The sequence below is a fragment of the Canis aureus genome, chromosome 14, assembly GCF_053574225.1.
Source record: "Canis aureus isolate CA01 chromosome 14, VMU_Caureus_v.1.0, whole genome shotgun sequence".
In the NCBI taxonomy this organism is placed as follows: Eukaryota; Metazoa; Chordata; class Mammalia; order Carnivora; family Canidae; genus Canis; species Canis aureus.
In genome coordinates this window covers 25,951,784-25,960,587 of record NC_135624.1, presented here as the reverse complement: position 1 = coordinate 25,960,587, position 8,804 = coordinate 25,951,784, and the positions used below count along the sequence as shown (strand labels likewise).

Below are 8,804 nucleotides of genomic sequence, written 5' to 3'. Positions count from 1 at the left end.
CAACATGCATGTGCCCAACTGAGATTCAACAAATTTGACACACTGCTTCTTATCTCAGCTCTCAGGCTCTAAACAAGTGTCCTTTTTGTGTCACATTCTGCATTTTGGGGCTCATGGTTGGTGGTTTTGCTATTTGAGATGGCCCCTATGGGAGTGCCTGGGTGGCTCAGTGGTTGAACATCTCCCTTTGGCTCAGGTTGTGATCCTGGGGTCCTGGGACCGAGTCCCACATGGGCTCCCCACAGGGAGCCTGCTTCTCCATCTGCCCGTGTCTCTGTCTCTCTCAGTGTCTCTCATGAATAAATCAATAAAAATAAAAAATAAAAAACAAAATGGCTCCCAAGCACTGTCTAGTGCTCCTGAGCACAAGAGAGTTGCCATGTGCCTCGTGGAGAAAAGGTAGGTGTTGGATAAAATTCACTCGGGTAGGAGTTATACTGCTGTTGGCCATAAGGTCAACGTTAATGAGTCGACAGTAGATACTAAATAAGATGCCTTTCAACAGAAGCGCACACAACCCAAGATTATGTAATGATTGGTGGATGAAATGTTGTGGGCAGAGGCTCCCAGGAACCTAACCTTGTGTTTCCCCTGGGAGCAATGGTCCAGTATTCACTAATTCAGTTCTTGTGGTGACTTTATAAAACATAACCACTGTGAATAATAAGAACTGCATTTTTATTAATTTTATTAGTTTCTCAGGGCTGCTGTAACAAATACCACAAACCAGGTGGCTTAAAACAGCAGAATGTATTCTCTCATGGTTCTAGAGGCCACAAGTCCAAAACCAAGTTGTCAGCAGGGCCTCGCTTCCGCTAAAGGTTCCAGAGAAGACTCCTTCCCTGCCTCCCCCTAGTCTCTGGTGGTTTGCTGACAGTGTTTGGTGTTCCTTGGCTTGCGGTGGCATTTCTGCTCCAGTCATCACAGGGCATTATCCTGTGTGGCTCTGTCTCTGTGTCACTTCTCTTCCTGTAAGGATACCAGTTACGTTGGATTTAGGGCCCAACCCACTTCAGTAAAACCTCACTTAGAAATGTATTTATTATGTGTAATATATAAAAACACATATATTGTATATTATATATTATTCATACATTTACATAATTTATATATTTAATCAATATATTAAATATAGTATGTAATCAATGTCTATCTAACTACTTTGCAAATTCCGTGAGGCAAGGACAATGGCTTTCTTATTCTTCTTTTCATCCCCAACACCAAGTCCAGCCTGACACAAGTCAGTAAATATTTGTGGGGGATGAATGGGTAAATGAATGAATGGATTTCAAAGCTCAGAATGTTAGACACCATTGAGCCAGCAGCGACCAAATTCTCTTAGAGCCCTAGGCTCCTGGACATCCTTCATCCATCAGGGTAGACTGAGAAAGAGGCCAGGTGGGTGGGCTTCCAGTCTTAGCCCCCTCCCCAGTCCACTTCAACCAGTTACCCTGTTTGTACCAGTTTTATATACTCCACTTCTATGCAACATTGCTCTTATAAAGGAGCTTTAATGAGTTTTAAAAGTGTGAAAAATACTGAGCTTCTCCCCCTCCCTGCCCTTTCTAGATAAGGAAACAGGTCCAGAGACACGAAGGGGTTTGCTCCAGGTCACCAGGCAGTTGTGGGAGAGGCAGCCAGGTTTTTGGAACCCTATTCCAGAACTTTTGCCTCGATGCTTGCCTTCCTGCCAAGAAATACAAAGGGATAATTTTGGAATCTGCCCTCCCTGGGACCCTGTTTTTCCATCTGAGAGAAGGAAACAGAGCCTGTGGCATGTGCCCCTTCCCCACAGCCCTCAAAGGCCCTTTGCGCCAAGTTCCCTGGACATTCCACGGGTCTGCTCTGGGCAAATCCATCTGCCAGTGGGTCACAAGCCATGCCTTCATCTCTGAGCTGAGGCAGTTCAGCCTTTCTGTCTTTCAATGCTGTCTAGAAAGCTGAAACCAAGGGAGGGAGGTCGGACTTGGGAGGCCAGGTGCAGATGGGCTGGGGTGGGCTACCAGAGGAGAAGGCTCTGTTTTGCAGACCTGGCTTAAGAAGAAAACTGTGCTAATTATCTCCCAGGCCCAGCTGCAGAAACGCCTTAGCTCGGCAGCAGATTATAAATAGCCCAGAATGCACTCCCAGCCGCTTGAAAACAAGGATATTTTTTCCCTGGGCTAGAAGAACAGCTCTTCACAACCATCCTGGGCCCCCTCCTCGACCCCACCCCCAGAGATCTGTGATTTATGTCTCAGAACCATTACTGGGACCTAGTATCACACAGCCCCGATAAACAATGATTAATTCATTGCCAAGTTTTGTGGGAAAAAAAAAAAAAAAAAAAGGAGGCATTCCTTTGGAAGTCCTCTCTTTCATTTTGGCAGAGACATGCTGACCCATGAGACCACAGGGGCAGCTTTGCTGCAAGTTCATTACCACGGTTTTCATCTGGCTGTCTCTGCCCTTGAATGCAGTGGGGGCTGGGGCAGGAGGTGGGTCACTGATGTGAAGGGCAGGAGGGGGCAGAGAAGACTTGCCTTGAACTAGACCGTTTGCTGAGATGCTCCAGAAAGAAAAAGCCAAGATTTGCAGGGCCGGTCCGATTACACTCAAGTCCTTCTTTCTAGAGGGAAATCAGCCCATATGTGAGGAAATCAGGCCTTAATGAAAGTATCCTAGAAATCCTTGCACCAGCTGGCTCACTCGTTAGGACCTTAAGTTTGAACAGTAGCTCCCAATGTACAAAGCACTTTTCATGTCCTGCTCTCATCTGACCCTTACAACAACTGTTTTATTTGTTTGTTTTTCTGGAATCAAAGACAATCCCTGCTTGTTATAGAAAAGTTTAAAAAATTTCACAGAGGCAGAAAGTAGAAAAAAATCCCACCCAAATCCCATCACACTGAGACAGTAATGTTTTCATGGCCATCCTTCCAGACCTCCCTTTTTGGATTACAGTTGGATATAATTTTACCTGCCTGGGATTATATTATCCTGTTAGTTGGGCTCCTGGAAGAAATAGATGGTACAGTCAAGTGAATCATTGGCAGAGAATTTAATAGGGACTGTTTTCATTGGCCTGGGCAGAGGTTAGGAAAACCAGCAGGGAATAGTGCAGTACACTAGGCCTAGCAACAGGGGAGAGCCATTATCATTCATAGGTCTGAAGGCCAAGGGCAGGGAGCTGTACAAAGAGGGTTACTTGTCAGGAGCTGTAACCTTCAGTGGAGACACAGCCAGCCCCAGCAAACCGGCAAACACGGAGCCTCAATCTCACTCTCCCCTACCCTCCAACCACTGGTACCTCCCATTGGCCAACTCAGAAGACAAAGAAGCCCACTGATGGTCATCCCTAGGGGCCGATACCCCAGGGCACAAGACAGGATGGAGCAGGGTAGAGTAGACAGGAGAGACAAGAAGAAAATACCCTTTACATCCACTGTAATATGGCTTTTACCATTCCATGGTAAGCCAAGACATTTCTAACTCAATGACTATAGATCAACATCATACTTTTTAAGGGAACCTTGTACGGATGTAGCAAATTTATCTAACCGATTCCCTGTTGATGGACAGATAGTTTCTAATTTCTCAAGAGCATAGACAATGCTGTGATGGGCAGATCTGTACCTACAAACTCTTTTTGTGCACTTATGATACATGATTTTGATTTTCCTTTGAAATTTTTTTGAAGGATTTTACTTATTTATTTGCAAGAGAGAGAAAAGAGCACAAGCAGCGGGGAACAGCAGAGGAAAAGGGAGAAGCAGACACACCCCTGAGCAGAGATCCCAATGTGGGGCTCGGTCTCAGGACCCTGGGATCATGATCTGAGCAAAAGGCAGATGCTTAACCAACTGAGCCACCCAGGCGCCCTTCCCTTTGACAATTTTTAGAAATTGAGGCTCATTGCTTACGAGGCTTGCCCCCAATCACACAGTGGTCATGTGGCTTTTCTAAATCTTCCAACTTTTCAGTATTGAACATAGAGTGCTCTATGATAGAAAAAGGAGGAAGAAAGTAAGTTTTTAGTTTTGAAACAAAAAAATGCTTATTCCTTTGGAAGTCCTATTGCCCACATGACTCTGAAAGGGAGGGTGCTTGTAGGGCCTGGGAGAACAGGGCCTCAGTCAGTCACGGGGACAGGGACGAGGGGAGAAGGACAGAGGAATGCAAAGGGGAAATTGAAAGTGATGTCGCAGAAGACCCTTTCAGCAGCTTCCCAGGTGTCTGCTCAAGAGGTGGAAACCACTCCAGAGGCCTTACTATGGTAAAGCAGGGAGGATATGGAAGCAGGAAGTGAGGCACAAAGTCGCACGTCCTGTCTGCCCCTCAGTCTCCTCCTCTGTAAAGTGGAGACAACGCTCACCATCCAGACTTGTCCTGAACACTGCTTGACCCCCATACGTGACAGGGCCTGGTGCTTAGTCAGTCCTCAACAAATGCACATTTCTTCCTTTCTTGCCCCAAAGCTGGGAGCCACGCCAGTTGAAATCTGATTTCTTAAAATTCACAAATATTTATTGAGGAGTAGATATATATGAAAGCAAACAAGACTCAAGGAGCTTAGAAATCAATGTGTGTACAAACTCACTCAGTACTCAAAGGTCTCTGCTTTTGTCTGGATTTTTATTCCCATCTTGAATGTCCTTTCTCTTCTACCTGGTGAAATCACTTACCTTTTTCATTGTCCACTTGCACGGGGACCCAACCAAATGTGTGACTCCCTCTCCTACACCCCTAACATACCATGCCCCTTCCTCTCTGTCTGTCTGTCTGTCTGTCTCAGACCTGATTTCTTGGTGTAGACCAATCATGAAGGGTTTTGGAGTCAGATGGGTTGGTTGCTGTCCCAGCTCAACCACCCTCACCAAACTGCTGGAGCTCAGTGATCTCCTCTCTGAAATAGGAAGGACATCTCCCACCCTGGAAGGTGCCTGTGGGAACCGAATGGGTCTGGACATGCGAAGCTCATAGAACAGAGCCTGGCACAGAGGAAGGGCTCCTCAGTCGGCCCTGGGGTTGTTACTGTTCATCACTGCCCACCTGGCACAGAACAGGGGTTCCACAGACGTTTGTCAAAAGAATTAATGATGTGTATTCATTGGCAAAACAGCAGGATAAAGTAGACTCCAAAATGGTCCAGAATCAAGAACACACAAAGGGACAAGGTATGGCATATGGGAAGAAAGGTTTCTATGGGAGGCAGCCTAAGGAGAAGGGGCAGGTGGGGCCTGGGCCCGGTTACTCTGTAGGGATTCGTGGCTGGCACACAAGAGAAGAGCAGAAGGAGAAGGGGCGATTGGGTTCTAGTTCCAGCACTTCTGGCCTGTGTGACTTTGGACAGGCCCCTGCACCAGAGACGCTGGCCTTCTTTTAAATGAGGATAAATAGCCCCCTTCACCCAGAGCGCTGGGAGGACCGGGTGGGATAAGCTAAGTGATGCTCCCGGCTCACAGTGAGAGGCAGGCTGGCCACTCTGGTTTTCTTATTCTCATGGCTCCTCCAGGCGCCGTGATGACTGTGCCCTCACCCACAGCCCTTGCTGCAGGGCTGCTGTCCACCTGCCGGGGTTCCCTTGAGCTTTAGGATGCAGGGCTCTGTGGTGATGGGTACCTCCGTCGGCTGCAGAGCTGAAGGCTGGGTTGCTGTCCTGCAGGAGCAGACCCTGTGCCCTGCTGAGAGCCAGTTCCTGCCAGGAGCCCATCTGCTGGATCTGCCACGGCCAGAGCAGTGAGGTGGAAGCAGAGAAAGAGTCTCAGTGTCTGAGCTAGTTGCCAGCCTGGGCACTGACTTTCTGCTTCCCCTGGCGTCACCACAGTCTCCATCAGCCTGCCGGCCTCCTCTGGCCTTCCCCCAAGAGCAGCCACTTGGGCCTCCGGCCTGGGTTGCCATGGACACAGTTGCCCTCGGAGACCTTGCCTCTTGTCTCTGCCTCCTGTGTGTTCTTCTGACAGAGCGCACCCACCCACCCCGCTCCCAGGCTACTCACTCCTCCCCAACCAAGGGAAGTCTCCCTTTTCATTCATTCATTCATTCATTCATTCATATAATAAATATACACGGAGTGCCTACCATGTGTGCCAGGTACTGCTTTAGGTGCTATAGATGCGGAATTGAACAGAAGACTAGAATCCCTACCCTCATGGAGAGTATATTCTAGTGAGGAAGAGAGATCATAAATAAATTAATATATACGGTGGGATAGTACAAAGGAAATAATACAGAAGCGGCTTTATGTCAGAGGAGGTGACATTTGAACAGAGGCCGACATTGTAATGAGGGAGCCACCACATAGTGTTTGGGAGAAGAGACTTCCAAGCAAAAGGAAGCAAAGGGAAAGCAAAGGGAAATGCCATGTGAAGACCTTGCATCAGTAACACACTCGATGGTATGTGAGGAGCAGCAGGAAGGCCAGTAAGGTTGAGGATATGAAAAATTAGGGGGTCATGAGTGTAAGAAAAGATTGGATTGATATCAGGGGTCAGATATGTATGGCCTAGGAGAACATGCCAAAGCACTGCATTTTATTCAAAGAGATGGAAAGCTGCTGCCCCAGGAAGATTCGAGCAAGGGAAGGGCGTGCTCTGATTTTTTAAAAATTTTTGCTCTGAATAAAATATTTTTTTTAAAAAAGGGGAGGGTGCCTGGGTGGCTCAGTTGGTTAACCATCTGCCTTGGGCTCAGGTCATGATCCTGGGTCCTGGGATGGAGCCCCTCATCTGGCTCCCTGCTCAGCGGGGAGCCTGCTTCTCTCTCTCCCTCTGCCCCTCCCCTGCCCATGCTCTCTCCTTCTCTCTCTCTCTATCTCAAATAAATACATAAAATACATTTTTTAAAAGTTTTGCTCCAGATGCTGTGTGGAGAACTGGGGCAGCGGTGGGGGGTGGGAGAGACACAGGTGGAAGCAGGGCTCTTAGCAGGTTGCTGCAATGACCCAGAGGAAGTGCTTTGGACCCGTGTGCCGATGATGTCAGTGATGACAAATGTGTGGACCCAAAATGTATTTTGAAGAATCGGTCAATAAGCCCTGCTGGCTAACTAGAGAGTAGAGGGTAAGAAAATGTACTGTCTCCAAAACGACTCCTAGGCCTTTGGCCTGAGCTAGATGGCAGTGCCTTCTCCTCAGATGAGGAAGATAAGGAGGGAGAAGCTATTTGGATAAAAGTCATAGTTTGGTTCTGAAAGTCTGAGGGATCTATTAGCCAGGAAAGAGGGCACGTCAATGAGTCATTTTCATATAGTCTTTGAATCTGGAAGTCAGGAGGGAGGCAGACTTTGGAGACAAGAAGCCAAGAAGGGCCTGAATGAGATTCCTAGGGAGCGAGATGGGGGTCAGAGGAAGAAGCCTGAAACCAAGTTCATAAGAGGAAAATAAAGAAAAAGTAGAGTTCTAGAAACTGAGTGAAGAAAAATTTCTAAATCCATGTAGTACGGAGAAGAACGGCCCGTAGGAGATAACCGGATGCTAATCCTCAGACCCCGTAGATATGTTACTGAACCTGGCTGAGAGATGCTGCAGGTGTGACAGGGTTATGGACCTTGAGGTGAGGAGGTTATTCTCCAGGTGGGCCTTGGAAACAGAGACCCTTTCCTGGCTAAGGTCAGAGGGACATATGACCACAGAAGAATGGCCAGAGAAGTTCAGTGTTCCACAAACCAAGGAATGTGAGCAGCTTCTAGAAGCTTCCAGAATCTGAAAAAGGCAAGGAAATGGCTTCTCCCCTAGACCTTTCAGACAGACACAGAGCCCCGTCTGTATTTTAGCCTAAGGAGATCCCTCTCTGACTCCTAACCTACAGATCTGTTAAAATAATAAATCTGTGTTAATCGAAGCCACGAGATTTGTGGTGATTTGTTGTGGTCGCCTAAGAAAACTAATGGAATGGGTAGGGGATCAGCTGGTGAAGTCACAGCCCAAGCTTTAGGAAAAAAAAGGATGAAAATTTCCAATGGTTCGGGCCGTGTGGACATCATGGGACCTTGGTCAGGCTAGTTTGGAGGGGACAAAGGGAGTGGGACAGGTGAAGGAGAGCACGGGACGGGAGCAGGGAAGTCTGGAGACAGGCCAATCTTTGGAGGAAATAATCTAGAAAAGGAAGCCAAGAAATGGGGTAGAGGTATGTGTGGCCTCAAGCGAGAGTTCCAGTTCTTGTTTAGAAGATGGGATGCGTGCTTTTGCGCTGGTAAGAATGATACTCGAGAGAAGCAAAAATGTGATGAAGCAGGAAAGACTCAACGTTCTGGCTGCAAGTCCCACCCCCCATCCACCCCCAAGTGCTCCACAGCCAGGAGCAGGGGTGAGCAACCCCCAGGAGAGCCACACCTCAACCCAGCTTTCCATGGAAGACCAGACTCTCAACAGTGTAGACGCAAGACTCACCTTGGGCCACTCCTCTCTCCACGTGTGGTTCTGTGGTACCTCAATCCATTCCTTCCACAGCCTGTGTTCCAGGGCTCATGAGGGGTCCAGGTTTGCGGGTAGACGGATCCCCCCCAGCAAGAGATTGCATCTATCTCGTTTGTTGGGTTTCCCCAGCCTAGCATAGACACTGACACACGGAGGGCATTCGATACATGTTTTTGCTGAGTGACGGTACTGGCCACAGCTACTCAGGCTCGCTCTGTGCCAAGGGCTCTATGGCCACAGCTGTGATCTCAGGTAATCCTGACAGCAAGCCAATCATGCCCATTTTATAGACAAGTATGCTGAGGCCCAAAGAGGTCAAATGACGGGCCTAATATCACCTGGCTGGTAAAGGCAGGGCTGGGGCTTGAATCCAGGCAGTGTGACCCAAGAGGCCCCCTTGCAAGCAGTC

General features: G+C 48.1%; 1 long non-coding RNA gene across 2 annotated transcripts; it reads right to left on the bottom strand.

Moving 5' to 3' along the window:
- Window positions 1-671: 671 nt before the first annotated feature.
- Window positions 672-5,891, bottom strand: LOC144283288 (uncharacterized). 2 transcript variants are annotated; one of them, XR_013351727.1, is made up of 4 exons: window positions 5,602-5,891; window positions 2,519-2,608; window positions 1,462-1,683; window positions 672-969 (listed from the first exon to the last, which is right to left on the bottom strand). It is a non-coding gene; the product is annotated as an uncharacterized LOC144283288 (long non-coding RNA). The 2 variants fall into 2 exon arrangements; XR_013351728.1 differs by lacking the exon at window positions 1,462-1,683 and having other exon boundaries at window positions 672-965; window positions 5,602-5,888.
- Window positions 5,892-8,804: the final 2,913 nt, after the last annotated feature.